At 42.6% G+C, this 21,534-nt stretch overlaps 1 non-coding gene across 1 annotated transcript; it reads left to right on the top strand.

Annotated features, from left to right (window-relative positions):
* Window positions 1–351: 351 nt before the first annotated feature.
* LOC148687625 (U6 spliceosomal RNA) lies at window positions 352–458 on the top strand. Its single transcript, XR_015946840.1, has one exon. It is a non-coding gene; the product is annotated as a U6 spliceosomal RNA (small nuclear RNA).
* Window positions 459–21,534: the final 21,076 nt, after the last annotated feature.

Genomic DNA, 21,534 nt, shown 5'->3' with positions numbered 1-21,534 from the left:
TTTTAACCCAATATCCATTAATAATCCCTCTATCATACATTGGTGTAATCACACAGATGTTGCGCATCTACATAATCACCAGGGGATTTTGCATACTGTGAGCTAAACAATATGTACTTACAAAAATTTCAGCAGTTGTGTCTGAGTAATTTTGAGTACTCATTGATTATTATTAAATGTTGTAGAACAGTTCTCCACACAGGTAGGCTCAGTATATTGTCTATGCTCACAAAACAATAATCTTTGCAGGCCTTCTCCATAGATGATCTTTACATAAAAACATCTGAATGTTTTCATTAACAGGAACTTTGTAAACAACTAATTTGTTGGGTTTCAATAGTGCCATGAATTGTGCTCGCTTCGGCAGCACGTATACTAAAATTGGAACAATACAGAGAAGATTAGCATGGCCCCTGCGCAAGGATGACATGCAAATTCATGAAGCGTTCCATATTTTTGTAGACTTTAAATTTACAGATTGTTCCTTTTTGAAGGAAAATTATATGAAAATGATGTACAGATGGTACATCAGACCAGTAAAAATGGCGAAAATGTACAAAACTGGGTTAAATATATGTTGGAAATGCAAGGAAAAAGAAGGTACTTTGTATCATATGTGGTGGGAATGCAGAGAAGTCAACAAGTTTTGGGAGATGATTTACAATGAATTGAAAAAATGTTTAAAATTACATTTGTAAAAAACCCAGAAGCATTTTTGTTAGGGATCTTAGGAAAAGGCCTGCCAAGGAAAACAAAGAACTTATTTATGTATGCTACAACAGCGGCAAGAGTCTTGTTAGCACAAAGATGGAAGACTGACGAAATCCCAACGAAAGAACAATGGCAAGAAAGACTGATGAGTTATGCGGAACTGGCAAAGTTAACATACAAACCACAGGAGAAGGACAACCGTGACTTTAAAGAGGAATGGGAACTTTTTTTTACAAATTATTTAAAAAGACAACAGAAAGATTTGGACTCCTTGGCAGGTTTTGAATAAACACCCACAACTTTATTAGCAAAATAGATGATAGATAAGGTAATGATATGTACAAATTTATAACATGCAGAGAACAATACGTATAAACAAACCAGAGAGGGGTACTGAGGGAAGTCCAGGGAGGGTGGGAGAGGGAGGGGTGGGAGGGAATAAAAGGTGGGGGGAATGTGATTGGATATATTGATTGTTAAATTGTTTTGGTCAATTTGTTTCAATAAAAAATATTTAAAATAGATAGATAGATAGATAGATAGATAGATAGATAGATAGATAGATAGTGCCATGAATTAAATTGGTTTCTCATCTTCACTTCCTCCAGTGTTGTGTATAAAGCTGTTTGTGGAAATTAACCTCCAGGCATCAGGGTGCTGACGGACACAAACAGCCTACTTTGCTTCCTCCAGGTAGCAATAAAAAACTATCATAAAACCATTTCATTATCCTGAACACCAAATGATCCATGCCTATTCATTAAATGGGACCAACAAAAATAAGATGGCAATTTCTATATGTTTGAGAAACTTCCAGGACCTACAAAACTGTATTCGTTTTTTAAAAAACCATGCAAATGTCTAAAGAGTCCACCAAGGACCTTTAAAATGTAGGAAGTCCCCTTATACGAAGTCAGGCAACTAGTCAATCTAGCTGAGTAATGTCTGCACCAAGGTTGGGAAACCCCTTTTCAGCCTAAAGGTGTACACCCTTATGACAAAGGTGGGGAACCTATTTTGCACAACAGGCAATATATTTATGGCCCTCCCCTTACTGTGGACCAACTTTGACAAGAGGATGGGGCCACCCACCTGCACATCATTTGACTTCAAGTGGCTAATAGGCCTGCCCACCTGTCAAAGTTGATGCTTGGATTGCGAGAAGGGGTGTGCTTTACTAGTGGTGTTATCTGCAGGTAATGTGCTGGTAAAGCAGCATCCAGGATGCTTTAACTCTCCACTCAGTAGCTGATGAGTGAAGAGTTCAATCTTCCTTTCTGCAGGAGCCTGCTTCACCAAGCCCTGATTGACAGGTGGGTGTGGTTGGGGGGGAAAGTGCGTTGAAGAGCTAAACTGGACCCCTTGGTGGGTCAACATTGGTGGTGATCAATAGGTTCTCCACCTTATGTGGAATATTCCGGGGGCCACATGGCAGTGATAAAGGTTACATTCTAGCCACACAAAATCCAAAATCTTCACACTCACACCCCTTTCCATTCATACATGCAAGAGGCATTCTCATAGTCCAAATGCATATTCCAGTCAGGCAAAACCACTTAAGGAAGTGTGAAGGCTTAGTAAAGATGCGACCTGAAGAAAGAAAGTGGGGCTGGGAGGAGCCACAGGAGCCAAATAGAGAGGCTCATGGACCACATTCAGCCCCCAGGCCTAAGGTTCCCATTCCTCACCCATACTGACTGGCAGTTTCTCCCCAGAGTTTCTAGAAGTGGGGAGATGTTCCCCAGGCACTACCTGGAGATGCTTCAGATTATACCTGGAACATCTTGCATCTAAAGCAAATCCTCCACCACTGATCTACAATTCTTCACTATGAGAACGTTGAGCATAGTTGAGACATGGACAATTGAGAGATTCTTGATCCTGCAGCAAACTATATCCAAACACACACATGCTGATTGTTTCATAAAGAAAAGAAATAACAATGAGCACAGTAGGCAGTCTCTGTGTCTTCCTGTGCTTATAGGAAAGTCCATTCGAGGACACCATGAGGTTTTGAGGAAATGTGGGCATTGAAGGCTGCAGAATGCAGACCACTAGACAGATTATTTTTAAAATGAAAGGAAAGATACAGCTCTTAGCTACTTTAAAAGTAAAACCCTGTACCTGCCCGATGAGAATGCATTTGAAATATTCTCTCCCTTTTCATAATTTTTGCATGCAATTGATGATATATTAATTGATGAAAATTCATAAACACAGAGACACTCAGAGACATAGTCGATGATTTTTTTTTTTTTATTTCTTTTGCATAGCTTCATTCCAAGCATACTTACTAGCTGCAATTCATTGATTGTTCATATATGTGCTAAAAGATAATTAATGCCAGGTCAGCCTGGGCTATGGGGAAAAGTAGATCTCCCTGGAGGGACCTTCTAAGTTTCATTTAGCTAGGATTAGCATAGTGGAAAGGTTTTGCACAGTCCTTACTCATTGTGAACAAGCATTACACAGATCCCCTGCTAGCAAATGTCACATAGCATTATAGAAGTGAAGGTTGGAGGAGAAAGGCAATCCATTAAATGGCCATCAGCATACATACATCCCTCCTGAGAGATAAACTAAGGCAGCCAAAGGGTGCCTTTGTCATGTCATGTCAACAAAAAGCCCTACCTCTTCTCTTTCCCTTTGCTAATAGAAATCTGTCAAAGCGTCTTCTTTTCAAAATGTCATGCAATATTGATAGATTTCAAAATAAAGCATCAAGATATTTGACAGTTAGTCAATGAGCAGCTGCCATGTTCATAATTTCTCCCACAAGGCCTGCACTTAGGGAAAGGGACATTCTCATTCTTACCTGAGGTAGCATTTGCAAATAGGTAAGAATGAAGCCAGTGATCTTCACATGAGGAGGGGTTTTCTATTCAGAAATCTCTGATTCTCCTAATGGAGTTTGTATGGATCTATTCTAAGCTGAAGATTTGAATTTAAAAGCTATTGACATAAGCCACAGTTATGACAGTTGTTCTGCCTCAAGAGACTTCCACAGTATGGTGATCGCAATAAGTTTATGAACTTGAGGAGCTGAGTGCTAAGCAGATACAAAATGAACGTGAACAGGCAGCACTAGCCTATTTTTTGCCTGCTGTATGTTGGCAAGCTCGAATTGCAGTGTGGTTAGCACAAACCATGGTTAGTGGGGGAAGGGGATTTTTCTTCCTCTTCTTTTTTAACCTTAAAATCTTAACTGCAATGTACTGTATGTGGAGCTGCCTTTGAAGACATTTGCAAAACTGCAGCTGGTGCATAATTTGGCAGCCAGGCTATTGCCCAACACAAGGCAGCCTGAGCCTGTGACACAACTGCAGAGGCTTCCAATTAGTTAATCAGGCTCAGTTCAAGCTGCTGATTTTGACTTCTAAAGTCTTATGCAGCTCAGGGGCCCAGTGTCCCAAGGACTGCCTCTCCCCGCATGAACTTAGTGAATTCCATGACGCCAGGGAGAGCAGCAGATGATTTTTTAAAAAATAAATAAATGAAGTTTTTAACATTAAAAGTTAAACTTTGAAAGCCCCAGCACAGAATGGTCACACCCTCTTAGTTTCTCTGCCTTTCGTTCTTACTGCACTAACTCGATGATTCATATAAAATGAAAATATGCAGATCCTCTCCCTTTTTAACATTCCTTTTTATATGCTTGTAAAATGCTCTGTGCACCTGCACTGCTCTCTCTATAATAAATAGTAGCAGTAATCCGAGTATGAGGCCAGTTAAAATATAACTTACTAGTGGCTGAGCTAGAGCTTCTCCAATGCTACGCACACACGTAATTCACTTTTCAGATTTTCAGGTACCAGGTCCTAAATGTTCTGGGGCAGCAACAGAAGATACACCTTTTTTTCTTTCTCCAACCCTTATATTGTGAACTGCCCTGTGTTGTGGACCATTCTGAGGTCTATGGGTATAGAATGGTACACTTAATAATAATAATAATAATAATAATAATAATAATAATAATTTGCTGCTATTTCAGTAAGTTCTTGCTAGAGTCCTGTCACTCTGATGGGAAAGGAGAGGACAGCCTGTTCTGTCATGTCATTTGCTTATTTGGGTGATATTGCATTCATTCCAGCGCTGTGGAGTTTCAGTAGTTTGACAGCCAGCCAGAGATAGCTCACGACTGCCGTTCTCTGGACTCGCTCAATGTTAGTTGGGAATATTGGTGGCCATATTACATTTGGTCATTCACATCCTGAGGTGAAACCTGCTATAAGGTGGGGCCATATGTTAGCATCATTGTTGGACACCTTTCAAGGTCCACACACAAGGCTGGGAGCCCAATGTTGTCCATCAGACCCCCCCTTGCCCTGATGCTTCTATGGTTGCCACCCATTCACTGGCTTGTCCTCTCCAACTGTCCCAGAGGAAGAGTGTGATAAAGCAAAGGGACTGAAGAGAAGCGGCAAAATGCGCTACAGGGGCAGAGCAAGTGGGAAACAGTGGGAAGGAGGAAGGAGGTCAGTTGAAGGCCTCTTCTTCAGAGACCCCCGCAAACCTGGAGCACACTAAATACCTGCCACTGCCAGTGATCCTTCCATATTACACTCTTCAACTATCTACTCAGAAGGGTCCAACCACTGGACCAGTGTGGTGTAGTTGTTAAGAGTGCCTAAGAGTGGGGTGACTCAGGTTCAAATCCCCACAGAGCCATGAAGCTCACTTGGTAACTTTCATCCAGATCTCTCAACCCAATCTGCTTCACAGGACTGTTATGATGATAAAATGTGGGGAGGGGAGGCATAATCACCTATACTGTGTCATGAAACAATCAGTTATGCACACCTATATCATGGGACCAACCAAGAAGGCAAGTATGAAGGTAGGATGTTTGAGATACTTACATTATGTGAACTGTCCCTTCCTGCCTTTTACCCAGTGATGCTGTAGAAGCCTTTGCTGTCCAAAGAAAAACATTCTGTTACAACACAAAGACAAGATAGGGCAAGGGGGAGGCAGAATCAGAAGACATACTTCGAAACGGGAGACGTGACAACAAACACCATATTATATTGATTCAATCCAGTGGGGGAGCCTAGAAACTGGTTCATTCATAGATGCAGGGATGGGTCACCTATGGCTTTGCAGATGATGATAGACCCCCAGATCCCATAAAGCAGGTTCTCACAATAGGAGAGAACATGGGTTGCGGAAGGGTTAACAAGATGACCCAGGGCTGGGGAGGCGGGTCAGTTTGGATGACCTCTGGTATCTGATTGGTGGGAATGGTTGTTGCTGGGGAATTTAGCATGTTGCAATTGCTTGATTGACAGCCCTGGCAATATACTGTATAAGCTTATTGAGCAGTTCGTGCCACCTCTTTGCTGCTCGCATCGAATCTCCTGCCCGCCCTCCGCTGTGTTTAGGCCCTTTGCACTGACCTTGCGGCGCCTATCATGGGGTCGCCTGTATTCAGGGGCCTGGAAGGAATTTTGCCACTTGGCTGATTGGCTGGTGCCAGGTGGTTTTTGCCTACCATGCTGCAATTAGTCACAACTTGTAAGGTTGCAGTTAGGCATTGGTTCAAATAAATTGGTCGAGGGGTACGGATTTTGATTGGGCCTGACCCTCATTTGATTGCTGCTGCCATATAGAAGTATTCCGTTAAAGGAATCCTGGGGCTCCACATGTTTGTCTGTTTATCCCCGCTAGGGGTCAGGACCACACATGAGCCTCGGGGAGCATCTGGGGAGAGGACAAAGAAGGGCTTGTGCCCCCTGCCCCGTCCTCTCTCAGGGGGTGCTTACTTACTGGCTCCCCTACTAGGCTAGAGGGAGTCAGATCTGTCCCAGGCGGGGGACAGATGGCTGGGGAACCAATGCCTAAGCAACCACTCACATTATTATTTGTATTTTAATAAAGTTGTGGCCAAATTTAATGCCAAAAACCTCAAACTAAAATTATGGTGTATGGTGTGAGTTATTGAGGGGATATCTTGGTACCTCGGCACTCAAGCTCTGACCAATGGCCACTCTGTCTGGAACTGATGTCTGTCTGGAGACCAACAACACTGATCTGGAGGGCAACAGGTTGCCCACTCATGGTGTGGATTATTGATAACTGCAAGCAATGACTTACTTGTGTACAATGCCTACCACAGGCAGAGCTTCTATATCTTTGCAAATGCAATGGTTTTTTCAATGCCGTTCATTCACACATCCAGCTGCCTTTCATTGTTTTAATATTGTTTTTAATGCTGTAACCCACCTGGGATCTTAGGGTGAAGGACGGGCAATCAATCAATCAATAAAATATCATCATCATCATCATATGTACCAAAACCACATGTAGAGAAATTGCATTGTGCCCAAGTTCAGGGTTCCCAGAAATTATGGGACTAGGTTTGACATTTTGAAGAAATCATTATATGGTCGGTGTTGTGAAATGATCTGATTCTTCATGCCAAAGACAACTCTCAAGAAGACGATTTGTTTTCTGAAGCTTTTCCATCTGGCTCCAGCAAAGCTCACAACAAGCAGCTTTTCATACGCTGACATGGCAGGAGGGAGACTGTTTTACTCAGGGTTTTTTTTTGGGGGGGGGGAGAAACACAGTGGGACGAATACTCCTAAACATTTTGTGAATCTTTGTACTTTTGTCCATTTACTGTATTTATTCTATCCGATTTGAACTACAAAATGGTGATTTTCTTGAGTCAAAATGAGAGTACCCCTAAACATTTTTAAAAGGAAAAAACCACTGGTTTTACTGTTGCATTGGAGTCCACTCACGAATCAGAAACATTGTGACAGTTAAAATGTGCAAGAACATCACCACCACCATTAATTCATTGAATGTGTATACCGCCCTCCATCCAGAGATTCCAGAGCAGTTCACAACAGAAAAATACAAAACAAAGCTGCAGCAAAGGATGGCAACCTCCAGTACGTTCTAGATAGTTGAGCGGTTTAAAGTGTTGTAGTGATGTGAAGAGGAAGAAATAGCGCTTGCTGAACATTACCCTGCTTAAACTTTTAAATAGCCCAACCTATTTTAGAACATATTCACCTTACATTTTACAGAAAGGTTCAATTATAACTGTTGAGAGATTCAGCCATTTAGGTTTTTTTCCCATTATTGACTTCCCAGGCCTTTCTAAGACGAAGTAATGATACACTGATAAAAAAGGTGCTGAAAGCTACCGTTCCATTGACAAGCTGGTGGATTGATAATGGTAAAACACAGAATAATAGGCATCCTGGAAATGATTTCCCTGGTGCATGGTAGGGAAATAGATTCTCCTTGCCACAGCCAATTCTTCCTTTTTAGTTAATCTAGAAATATATCTTAACCGCAGCGAATATTTGCAATATGAAATGGACATCTGAGCTCTATCATATCTGGGAAATCTCTCCACCCAGATAGCAATATTTATTAATGCAGACTTATAAAAATCAAACATTGAATAAAAGGCAGCAGTAACTGAAGAGAATAAGGAGAATATATATTCAGAAGCACATCAAATTGTGTGAGCATTTGCTTCTAGTGAAAGTCATTTGAGTTTTGGAACGAGGCTGTATATGCACCAAAACCGATCTTTTGCTATTGGTTTTGAGCATAGCATGAAGGGAAATGAAAATCAACCAAAGTTTCCTGAGGCAGGAGAAGGGAGTCTTAGGCTCAGGGACCAAATGTCAAAGGTTACAAAGTTTGGGTTTATTTAGTTTGCAAGACAGAGAGAGAGAGAGAGAGAGAGAGAGAGAGAGAAGCAAGTGAGGATATGACTGAGGGATATACAGTCGTACCTTGGAAGTTGAACGGAACCCATTCTGGAAGTCTGTTCGACTTTCAAAACATTTGAAAACAAAAGCGTGGCTTCTGATTGGCTGCAGGAAGCTCTTGAAACCAATCAGAAGCCGCAGAAGCCCCATCAGATTTTCGGCTTCCAAAAGAATGTTAAAAAACCGGAACAGTCACTTCTGGGTTTCAGTCATTCGGGAGCTGAAACCTTCAAGAAGTAGGCTGTTTGACTTCCAAGGTACGACTGTACAATTATGAATGGTGTGGGGAAAGTGATTTTTTTCTCTGTCTGTCATAATGCTGGAACTCAGAATCATCAAATGAAGCTCAGTGGTGGGACATTCAGGAGAGATAGAAAGAAAGTACTTCTTTGCACAGTGAGTAAATTATGTAAAATTCATTTACACAATTTACTGTGATAGTCACCAATTGGTAACTTTACAGAGGATATAGACAATTAATGGAGGATAAGACTTTCAGTGTCTTGATGGTGATATACTTGGTCTGTTTATGGGTCCCAAGACTTATCTTGAATCTGTGCATTTAAATAATAATAATGATGATGATGATAATAATTTATTATTTATACCCCGCCCATCTGGCTGGGTTTCCCCAGCCACTCTGGGTGGATTCCAACAGAAAAATAAAATAAAATATTCGATTAAACATTAAAAGCCTCCCTAAACAAGAATCCTGTCTTGTCAGGATTCAACCTCAATCTGTTAGCCGCCATCCAACTGCCAACCGCCTCCAGACACTCACACAGGACCTTCACCGCCTTCACTGGTTCTGATTTGAAAGAGAGGTAGAGCTGGGTATCATCCGCATACTGATGAACACCCAGCCCAAACCCCCTGATGATCTCTCGCAATGGCTGCATATAGATGTTAAAAAGCATGGGGGAGAGGACAGAACCCTGAGGCACCCCACAAGTGAGAGCCCAGGGGTCTGAGCACTCATCCCCCCCCCACTTTCTGAACACGGCCCAGGAGGAAGGAGCGGAACCACTGTATGACAGTGCCCCCAGCTCCCAGCCCCTTTAGACGGTCCAGAAGGATGTTATGGTTGATAGTGTCAAAAGCCACTGAGAGATCCAGCAGAACTAGGAAACAGCTCTCACCTTTGTCCCTAGCCCGCCAGAGATAATCAACCAGTGCGACCAAGGCAGTTTCAGTCCCATGATGAGTCCTGAATCCTGACTGGAAGGGATTCTGATCAACTTGAAAGATGCTCTGTCCTCTCAGCTTTGATCTGTGTTTTGGATCCTGAGCTGCTCTGTGTAAAATGAAACTCTGTTGTCCCTGTTCATCATACAGTGGTACCTCATGTTGTGTATGGGATCCATTCCGGAGCCCCATACGGAACATGAGCAGTACGCAACATGAACCATGTGCGTGGCGTGATTCGGTGCTTCTGTGAATGTGCATGATGTCATTTGTTGCATCTGCGCATTTGCAAACTGCCGAACCTGGAAGCAACCTGTTCCGGGACTTCCGGGTTCGGCACATATGTATCCCGTGTCATATGCAAACCGCAGCATTCGTAACAAGAGGTATGACTGTAATGGAGAATCAAAAAACAGCTATCATTTTCCCTTTCGTCCAAAGTGGATGACATGTAAGGCACAGGAGCCCCTCCAGAGCGGATAAAACCTGCCAAATTGCTGTCTCATAGCTCCAGAAGCTTTTTGTGGGGGAAGTAAAAGGGATTCACTGTGCTTTCCGTAATCCTGTATGAGGGGGGCAGATTTTATCTTGCACTTTCTTACTTTAAAACAATTAAGAGGTGTCCAAGTGTGATGTATATTATTGTTTTTACATCTTTTTTTCAGGAGGAAACCCAACAACTTTGCAGCTTCACACTGGCCTTTCTATTCCTGTGGTTGCTTGTGTCCTACGATAGCTCTGAGAGGTTTAAGCTGTTACAGGCCTCTGATAGGCCTTATAAAGTGAAGCTGCCTGGAACATTGCTTGCAGAGTTCTGAACAGCTCTCTTGTTGCTTGTTAATGTGGAGCAATATAGGATATTTTTTTTTATTATAAAAACCACCAAATGAAGCTCATTTTTTGGGGAAAGAAATCCTCCTCTGCTGTGCATTAACAAAAGACAATCCAGAGTAATTCAGTATTTTGCAGGCAACATTTTCCACAGCCTTAATTTTGAGAAAGTCCATGGATCTAGCTGGGTGGGTTACTGACATTTCACTTGCATGGGCGGAGGGAAAAGACCTTCAAATCACCTCAATTCACTTCATTATTCAGCCACTACACAGAGGCAGTCCACACCTCTACTAAACTGTCTTCAGAGTAGGGTTGCCAGGTCAGGAGCATCCCAGATCCTAAGATTTCAAACCTGAGGACCAGGGGAAGCCCCTGGTGATGTCACAGGGTGGGCCCTGGTGAGGGAGGTGATTTGGGAGAGGGGAGCAAAGGAGGGCAGACTCCTCAAAATGCCTATGCTATAATTTGCAGCCAGATCCTGTTGGGCTGACGTTTGTCCAGTTGTAACCCAGCAATAGGCAATCTTTTGAGAATGGTAAGCTGATTTTCACATTTCAAATGCAAGATGGGGCAGAATGCAGTTTAGTGTGGTCTTAATGGGTTGCTTCAAAAGTTCATTAATTATACTTTTGAGGAAGTCTTTCCAAATGGAAATGTTCCCCAAAAGTCTTATTAATCCAAAGGTAGCCCACCTACCTGAAAAAAATGTGAAGGATGAAAAATTATGCGAAGGGGAGCAAGATGACACATTGATGGCCTAGATGTGGACAACTGGATATACACTGCCTATATCCAGCCTCAACCAGTCACTAAATCTTCTTTCCAAAAGAGCTGTTTTGAGCCCATTGTGTGTCATTGAATGGTTTTGTGGAGTTGTGTTGTTGCTTCTTTGAGGGGTTTGTGAACTGTCACATGAAAGACACTGTAGCTAGTTCAGAAGTGGAAGTCTAGAGTGATAAAAATAACTTTGGTTCTACAAAGCTGTATTGACTTTTGTTTCCTTTTAGTGAAAACCATCTATTCCTGCCCTTTATGAATATCCGTTCCACTGAACACTGCATGTAACAGTAAATTATAGTCAAGTTCTTCAGCTGCCAATAAGAGATCGTCCTGACCTTCACAAGATAAACACACACAGGAATTGTGCCCAATAATAATAATACCAAATAAAAAAATTGGGCACGGAACAATATTTGTGCCCCAGTCAAAGTCAATAAGATCTGAAGGTAACCCATGGAAGTATTCTCTTTGATTAAGAAATTGCCTGGGGCTCCCGTACCATCTTTAAAATGGAACCGTCAGTGAAATCTTTGTTGTTCTTCTCCTGATGATAAAAGAATTTCATGTAGATGGGGCAAATATTTTCTCTTTAAACAAGTTTCCCCTCTTTCCTTCACCCCAGAATTGTGCTTCACTCTTGATACAGAGATGAAAACAAATCAAATCAAATCATCATTCTACTTTTTTTTTTGGCTGCTCAGAACTCAGGGGAAATTTTCTATTCCTAGCTGTGTGCAGTAATGAAGTAGCTTTTCATGTTGAATTTCTTTACATTGGGAGATGTTCTATTTGTTGTAATAACATGGAAGGAAGAGAGAGTCCCTTGTGGGAAAGGGTGTGAGTTAAGGCCGTGGGATATGCCTATGAACATCTCCTTGCCCTTCCTCAGCTTATTAGATAACATTAAAAACAAAACAAAAAAACCCTGGCAGATGTAATTAGATTGAAGGGGTGACCTTTGATTGCCAGAGTTAAGATATCATTCCCATATTTGTTTGTTTCCTGATACTCATGGCTTTTTACTGATACTGATGTCTGTTTACTGCCTCAAACATAAATGATTTGTTAAATTAGTGCAAGTGAATTCTATTTTACATTCTGGATCTCCATACAACTTAATTGCTGTGAAAACTCGTGACACACAATATTGTGTCTCTTAATTCCCATAACTAGCCTGTTTTGTCAGAGCACTATTGGCCTCCAGCTCCTGGTGAAGCTTCAATCAACAGAGAGGAGATGGGAGAAGTGAGCAGGAGTCATCTGATAGGTTAATTAGACAGTTCAGAGGACTTGGTTAAGATCCTGAGGACTCTGGTTGGTTCCCAGGGTGCTGGGAATTGTAGCACTGTGAGGGGTCTCCTAACAGCTCAACGCTCTTATCAAACTATAGTTCCTGAGACTCTTTGATGAAAGCAATGTCAGTTAAAGTGGTAGAAGTGAGCTATAAATGAGCAGTGTGGATGAGACCTTGTAGTTCTTATACAGTCATACATTGGGTTGAGTACGCTGCGGATTGTGTACTTTCGGCTTAAGAACGCGTTGGACCCGGAAGTGTTTACTTCTGGGTTCCACCGTGCGCACATGCGCAGAAGCGCTCTATCGGTGCTTCACGCATGTGCTAAAGCACCGCGGGGGCCGCGTCCTTTTCGGGGTGCAAATGGATTGAATACCCAACCTGAGGTACCATGGTAGTTAAGTTTAGTTGACTGAGGAATAATTCCTCATTATTGCATTTTGTGATTTTTATATTTTTTAAAAATCATGACTAGTGCCCTCCTAAGCTGGAATAGACCTCTCTGGATCTCTAAGAGGGTATGGCAGTGGGAGGGGACAACGCTCCCAAATCAGGAGCAGAAATCTTGCATTGCACTGGTGAAAGATTCCTTTATCCAATTTCAGTTTAAATAGCAGCCCTGTAAGACACAGCCCATAATAATAATAAAAATCCTTCCAGTAGCACCTTAGAGACCAACTAAGTTTGTAATTGGTATGAGCTTTCATGTGCATGCTACTGGAAGGAATTTTTTTTATTTTGTTTCAACTACGGCAGACCAACACGGCTACCTACCTGTAAACAGCCCATAATGTTCTTTAAGTTTGCCCACTCCATCTCCTAAAGGAATTTTGAGGAAATTAAGGGGCTGTAAGGGAGAGCATGGAGAAAGTAAAAATCAATTACTCGATCTGCTTTCCCATTCATGCAATGTTGAATTCAACCCGTTAGTGACATTTAGGGTGCCTGTACTGAATTGGCAACTGGAGCTATGCAACAGTAAATGCAGCAACAAGAGCTGATTGAGTAAAAGATGGAGTTTATATCTAGTCTGTTTCACTCATTAATTACCCTCAGCAGCATCTTTTCTCTCCTTAGGATTTAAACTTTTTGTGCTGTCATTGATGTTTCCATCTCAGACCTCCACCGGGGTCTATTACAGCCCTTTTACACAGGCACAGAATCCTTGATACAGCTAGGTCACACCCTGCCACCTTCACTTTGTTCCACTTCACCTCCAGTCGCCTTGTCTTACTTGCTGCAAAGTAGAGTTTGCTCAGTTGCACTAAATCTGTTTCGCAGAGTGAGGGAATGAGGGGCAGCAGAGGTTGCTAATGTAACAGAATGGAAAAAGACGGGGAATCCTAAAGATAACTGTAAACTGGGACCAAACTCAATGTGACACTCACTTATGTCCCCCTCCCCCAACAGTTTGTCTCTCTTTCTGTGCTTTTAAATGAAAACCAGCCTTGGGGTGCAACAATCAGGAGTGAAAGTGTGTGTGTGTGTGTGTGTGTGTGTGAGAGAGAGAGAGAGAGAGAGAGAGAGAGAGAGAGAGAGAGAGAGAGAGAGAGAGAGAGAGATATTGAGAGGCTTCCCCAAACTAAGGCGCGGGGGCCAGATGCGGCACTCGAGGCTCTTTTATGCGGCCCCCGGTGCCCCCTCCCCCTGCTCTTAATGGTGTGGCTGCCCACTTCCGGTTCGCCGGAGCGTCGGAAATAGCTTGTGCGCATGTGCAAGCGTCATTTCTGGCACACTTCCGGGCCGGAGGAGGTCCATGTGCATGTGCACAAGCTATTTCTGGTGTTCCAGTAACCTGGAAGTGTGCCGCAAATTGTGTGTGTACATGTGTATGGGCGCGCACTCTCGCGCGCTCCGGCCCGCAGCGCAATTGGCGCTGGTGGCACCGGCCCTCGGCGACGTAAGTTTGGGGACCCCTGGATTGGAGTTTAAATCTCTGGCTGTTTGTCAACTCAAATGTGCCCTCTAAACTTTTTTCCCCCAGTGCAAGAAAAGTTATAGCATGTGGGAAAAGAAAAGAAAACCATAATCCCTACTAGAAAACTGTCTTCAAGGCTAGCCCCATGTGCAGTGCACTGCAGCTGTCTAAGCAGAATGTCGTTGATGTATAGAGACCAGGTCATTTTTATAATTGTACATGTTCTTGTAGTTGTTGTTATTAATAGTAATATTATAATATACCGCATATTTTCCCCTAAAATGTTAAACAACAACAATCCTTCAAATGTTAATGCTGATTTCTCTCTCTCTCTCTCTCTCTCCATGTTTTCAAGAACTCTTGGGATGTGTCCAAGTGTCTCAACAGAATTTGTTGAGTGATCAGATTGATAACAGCCAAAAGTGTTTCAAAGTAAATATGGGAGGTGTGGTGCTTCAACCATTTCTCCTGCAAATTGCTGGCCTTCTTGAATTACGCATTTCAATCTCAAGCAAATAAGGGAAGCAGCCAGCCATTGATGTATCTGTGTTTTGAGCCAATGAGGATGGATTTTTGAAACCCCTGGAGAAATTGCATGGCAAAAGACCATTTTTTTATAGTTTATTATTTCCATTTCAGTTGTATTATACCATCATATATTTCTGTTTGTAGCTAATTTGCTTAAGCTTGCAAAAGGGGAAATGAAAAGGTTTTTGTTTTTTAACAAGTAAGTTGATAGAATTTGAATATATCAGCATATTGGAATGTTTGCTGGTTTGTGAACAAAGCTGATGACTTGGCAGAAGGTTGGCTATTTTATTCCCCCAAAAGCTTTCTCCTACATTTATCTTTGCTGCAGAGAATGATGTTTTCAGAGAGAATAGTCACTATAAATTTGGATACCAAATTTATTGGAGACTTTTTTCCAATAAAAAGAGGACTGAATATTTATGAAAATCTCAAACCATCCAGTTTGCTGTTTGCAAACAGCTTGCAAATTCAGATAAGAGGACTAATGCAATGGGTTTTGTGTATGTGTGTTTTGTTTCGTTTTTTAAAAAATCAGCAATCTGTTCAACCAACAAAGTGAAAAACTAGAATGTTGAAAGCATAATTTTTGCTGAATATGTCACTAGGGGTGATGTGGGTTTCTGTCAGGTTAACCCCCTGCCCTCTCCCATCCCAAATCAGTAATAATCTTCCTATCTAATGAAATCAGTATAGCTTCATTACAGACAACTATGTTAGTTTGTCCTTTAGAGACTCGGGGTAATAGAATCTGGCTACAGTCTAACAAACACATCTAGTTTGTTATCCGCATTAGCTTACTAAAAAATTAAGTAACTGTAACACAAACTCTTACATAAAAACCAGGTAATTTATTTCCTGTTGTTGTTGTTGTTTAGTCGTTTAGTCGTGTCCGACTCTTCGTGACCCCGTGGACCATAGCACGCCAGGCACTCCTGTCTTGCACTGCCTCCCGCAGTTTGGTCAAACTCATGTTCGTAGCTTCGAGAACACTGTCCAACCATCTTGTCCTCTGTTGTCCCCTTCTCCTAGTGCCCCCAATCTTTCCCAACATCAGGGTCTTTTCCAAGGATTCTTCTCTTCTCATGAGGTGGCCAAAGTATTGGAGCCGCAGCTTCACAATCTGTCCTTCCAGGGAGCACTCAGGGCTGATTTCCTTAAGAATGGATAGGTTTGATCTTCTTGCAGTCCATGGGACTCTCAAGAGTCTCCTCCAGCACCATAATTCATAATTCCCTAAGCAATACTTAAGAATATATGTACCATAAGTTTTTAGAGATCGGGTCCTCCGTGTTGTGGTGAGACCTGGAAACCGACACCCTGTGTTGTGGGTGGATAAGATTGATCAGCCACAACACCCGATTGGTCCCTCGATGTTGGGTTCAATCTGGCCAATGGGGCACAATGTAAATGGATCGAGGGACCTATATATGCCCATACCCGTGACCCAGAGCTTCCTCTTTCGATGCATGCTTTCGGAACAGCAGCAGCGTCTCCTCTGTTCAACCGAGAGAGAGATTTACCTTCGACGGATCATCCTGGTGATCTTTTTTCCTTTATTCCCCTCTCTTCCCCTTGATTCTCCCAATAGTTTTTATTCCCTTCGGGTTAATGCCCTTCATTTTCTTTCCTTTCCCTTCCCCCCAGAGGGGCTTTCGGCCCCTTGAGGGCTCCCAGGCGTGGGCTTGCCGCTGCCTGTTAATTGTCGGCTTTTGCGCAGCGGCTTTTCCTTCTCGGTCCCAGCTGTGGCTGCAGCCTTGGGGCTTGTAAAATTTATTGGGCAGCTGATCACTTTGGGCTTCACTGAGAGTTCCCTCTCCGAGTGAATTGATTTTGCTATTCTTCTGCTTAAGGGTCTGGTGGGGAATTTCCCAGGGCTGGTAACCCCCCCCCCCAACTTTTAACGCGATCACCATTTTACCTTCTTTTGAGTAGGGGAGGTCTTCACCCAGCTAATTAGGCAGGAGTGCCATCTTGCTTTGGCAGGAGCACCATTTTGATTGTGGGGTGCCCCCTTTTAATCCCATTTGTATTTCTGTAAATTCCCTTGTTTTATTGAGAAGGTTTCGGGATGCCTATTAAGAGGAGTCCCACTCCTGCTCTCCCTTCCAAAAGGGTGATCAGAGGCCCATCTCAGTCACTGTGTTCAGCGCCTCCCCCAGTGGTTCCCCAGCATATGCTGGATCGTTTGGGTACAATTATGGCCGATATTGGATCAGATCCTGCAGCCGTGTCAAGGTTTAATACTGAGCTGGAGTCTTTGGCTCAGCAGTTTGGAAGGCAGCCTGTGTCTCAGCCCAGTCATTCCACGTCTTCCACTGTTTTTGAGGCCCATGGTCCTTTGGATGTGAGCGAAGAGAGCAAGGCTTTTGATTCTTCTGGTGCCTTGTTCTCCCAATTCCAACCTTCCAGGATCCCAGTCCCAGCTAGTCCTAGGGATCATCCTAGGAGTATGGGTGCTATGATGCAGCGGGCCTTCCAGTCTGGACTGCCTCGTTCGCGGTCAGCACCCCCGGAGCCTAGGAGTTTGCTCAGCATGTGGTGGTGGGGATTTTCTTCCCAGGCTAGCTCCTCACATATTTTTGGTTCCATGCAGGTCCGGTCTGCTCCTTCAAGGGAGGCGCTCAGCATCCAGTCTTCCAAGGAGGATCTTCCGATGCCTAGAGTCCCTTCTTTGGGTGGCAAGTGGCAGAAGAGTCGTCGCTTCAAACGCAGGGCAAAGAGGCGCAGAGATGGCAATTCCTCCTCTTCTAGACAGGTTTTAGGGGCATGATCCATTACCTCAATGACTTTTTATTAAGTTCTGCAGCTGATTCAGATGAATGCTTGCTATTATTGCAAGCTTTTAATGACCTAACTCAGTGTTTCCCAACCAGTGTGCCTCCAGATGTTTTGGGACTACAACTCCCATCATTCCTGACCACTGGTCTTGCTAGCTAGGGATGATGGGAGTTGTAGTCCCAAAACATCTGGAGGCACACTGGTTGGGAAACACTGACCTAACTGAGGAGTTAGGTGTTCCCTTGGCAGCTGATAAAACTGAAGGCCCAGTCACGAGGTTATATTACCTCGGAATTCAGTTGGATACACCTAGCATTCTACATTAGGCCTACCTGTTTAACTAGTAGATTTTCCAGCCTAATATAAATATATTTCTCTCTCCAAACATCCTTATTTGCTTTCTTCTTTGTCGTATCCAAATTGGCAGGGACCATAGCACTGTTTCCTTTTAGGCAACATTTCTATACAAGCTATCCTAACCCTGGGAAATAACTGCCTTACAGGCTTGAGCAATGCGGATCAATCCAATAATTTCATGCATTTTTTCCCTACAGTTTCTGCCAAAATAGATTAAGAACAACTGGGGAAGGCTGCTCCCACTTCATCCTTTGATGCAGTGGCAGCAGCTGTCCCCCTAACATTCTTCAATAGCTGAAGTGACAGATGCTTCCCCACTGGCTGATACCCAGCTGAATCCCCTGGTCACTTGTAATCGGTCACCTCTGTACCCAAAATGATAAGCCACATACAGCAGTCCAAGAATGTGTGGGCTGCACAATAGAATAATTCCTGAACCAAAAGTAGCTAAATAAAACTAGCAGTAGAAAAACTAGTGAGTTTTTTTAATTTTTTTTTTTAAAAAGCAGGTTTAAAATCAGATCCTTTCCTGCTCCTGCCCCCTACTTCAACTGTGGCAGAATGAACAAGACGGGTGTTGTTATAAAGGCAGGTGAGTAAAAGTTTAAGACTTACAGCAAATTCATACTGTGGGTAGTAAGATGGGAAGGCCCTGGTTGTGTTTGCACATTGCAATGAACCATGGTTTAGTGGGTCAATGCATCCGGTTGTTAACCAGAAGGTTGGTGGTTCAAATGGCTGTGATTAGGATTCCTGCACTCATGGCGGCAGCCATGAGGAGATCAGAAGCTCCTTGTTCTGATTTCAATTAGCTATACAGTTTAGTGTTCCATCCAAAACTTACTGTTGAAACAAGCCAACTGTATCATCCATGATATGTTATTTTTATTCCCCGAAAGCTTTCTCCCACATTTGATCCCCCCCAAACAACCCATAGTTAAGATTAACCACCATTTGTCAGATTTAAACAACACAAGAAGTTCCAGTTAATGGAAAACAGAAATAGCAAGCTCTGAACTCATCCTTGCAGCCATCCTGGGGTGTGTATGAAAAGCATGATCCCCAGACTTGCTTTGGCTTATTCTATCGCTTATCATGATGTCCAAACACAGCCATTGTGTTTGCTTTCCATAGGATTAAGGGGAAGGGGAAGCCACGTTCCATTTCTATCCACCCCGGTGTTCCAAGAATACTGCTGATAATCTTCCCAGACCAAATCATGAACAAATGGAATGGTGCTAGTTTCTTTTGAAAATATTTATTGCAATTCAGCTGCTGGAACAGTACACTGTACCACACCGATAACAAGCACTGCTCCCCTCTTTTTTCACTCCACAGAAAGAAAGTTCAGCATTGGATTTTGTACTGCCTTTATGAAGTGTATTAGTTGGCAAAGTGACTTCCATGGCCCTGCTGAAAGAAGGCATATTTCAAAATGATAGGTTTATAAAAACCCTCCTTCATATTGGCAGTCCCATGCCAATCCTTGTTTTAAAATACTGGGAGTGAAATTAAAATTATATTCACTCCTTCTCATTCAGTTCAACTTCATTAATCTATCACCAGAGGCCAATTTGATGAGAGGGATGAGGACTAGGAAAGTTACCCTTCTAAGCTCTAACATCAAAATGCAGCCTCCTGTGTGGATGGTTGCACTTTGATAATATGACCCCCTTTGATTTATTTTAGTTATTTAGACTCTTCTGAGATGCACTCCTGTAATATTCAATGGAGAAGATAACAAAATTGACACCTAAATCCTGCTCATTTGATACCCAAGAATAATTGGTTCAGACTGCTGTTGTAGTTTGAAAGATATATGAAGACCTTGGGTGAATTCCTACTCTATCATACTCCGAGCAGATCCATTAAAATTAATGGACTTCAGTAACTTGAGTCTATTGATTTCAATGCGTCTTCTCGGAGCATGGCTAGCATTGGTGATTAGGAGAGGCAAAACCATCAAAGAATCCGTAACCAGATCGGACATTCTTCAACTAGAGACATCACCTGACACAACCAGGGGCTCATTTTAAATGTGGACATTGTTGGATCTGTCCTATGGCGCTCAATGCCAAAGAATTTACAGATCCCCAAACAGGACATATGTGGCAACTGAACCACTTTTCGACTTGTCAAACATCATGGGGGGTGGGTGGCAGGGACGTCCAACTCCCAACAGACTGTGATCTACTCATAGTATTAAAAAACTGGCAGTGATCTATCCATTGTCGTTGGATGGACATTCAACTAGGATATCTACCAAGAACACCTCACGATCTATCAGTAGATTGTGATCTACCTGTTGGACATGCCTGGTGTATGGGATTATATGCCTGTGCAGCAAGATGCATGTGAGTATGACACTCCATTCTATTTGAATCAGGATTTTAGTGCATTTGTCCAGAATTAGACACCCAAAATTTGGAAGCAACTATGGTACAACACTACATACAACATAGCCACACTGATGAGGATATACATACGTGCTTTGGTTCTACAAGTTTTTAGACCACACCCATACAACAGACCAGATGGGAAAGATTATGTTGCAGTTGGAAGCCAGATGGATTTTCCATCTGAATTCCCAAAGGTCTAATTCTCAGTTTGGATTTGAGTAGTTTCTTGTTAATTGTTCTTGTGATTTTTCTATATACAATCCCAGAGTGTAATGGAATGCTATGGCCCCTTTAAAACTCCACCTGAGGGGGGGGCAGCTATAAAGTGGTACCTCGGGTTAAGATCTTAATTCGTTCTGGAGGTCCGTTCTTAACCTGATACCGTTCTTAACCTGAGGTACCACTTTAGCTAATGGGGCCTCCTGCTGCTGCTGCCTCACAGCCACACGATTTAAGTTCTCATCCTGAAGCAAAATTCTTAACTCAAAATACTATTTCTGGGTTAGCAGAGTCTGTAACTTGAAGCGTCTGTACCCCGAGGTACCACTGTATAATGCAGCACAGAATTAGTATCTGAGTCAGCATTTCACCAGGAGCTGAGCGCCCTCGCAAGGTGGGGGCTGACCTAATTGTTGAGCATTAAGTTGCCTGTATATGTCAGTGTAATACTTGAATAGTTGGAGTCTTCCTTGTACACAGTTTTTCAACAACAAGATTTAACGGAGAATGTACACTCTGAACTTCATTACAATATAGTTCAACTTTTGGACGTGGAGACATTACTGTATATAGTAATTTGTATGATTGTATAAATCACTTCAAAATTGACCAGATGTGTGTGTGTGTGTGTAGATAGATGATAGATAGATATAGATACATTGTTTAAGCTCATACCAGTCAGAGTATTAGTACATGTTATATTGTGATAGTTTGTTGTCAATCTGGCAGCCGTTGACAGATAAATTAGTGCACTAGATAAATTAACACTAACTGCCATTGTACTTTGTCTAT

The sequence above is a fragment of the Zootoca vivipara genome, chromosome 1 (genome assembly GCF_965207765.1).
Source record: "Zootoca vivipara chromosome 1, rZooViv2.hap1.1, whole genome shotgun sequence".
Taxonomy (NCBI): domain Eukaryota; kingdom Metazoa; phylum Chordata; class Lepidosauria; order Squamata; family Lacertidae; genus Zootoca; species Zootoca vivipara.
This window is presented reverse-complemented; position numbering and strand designations above follow the sequence as displayed.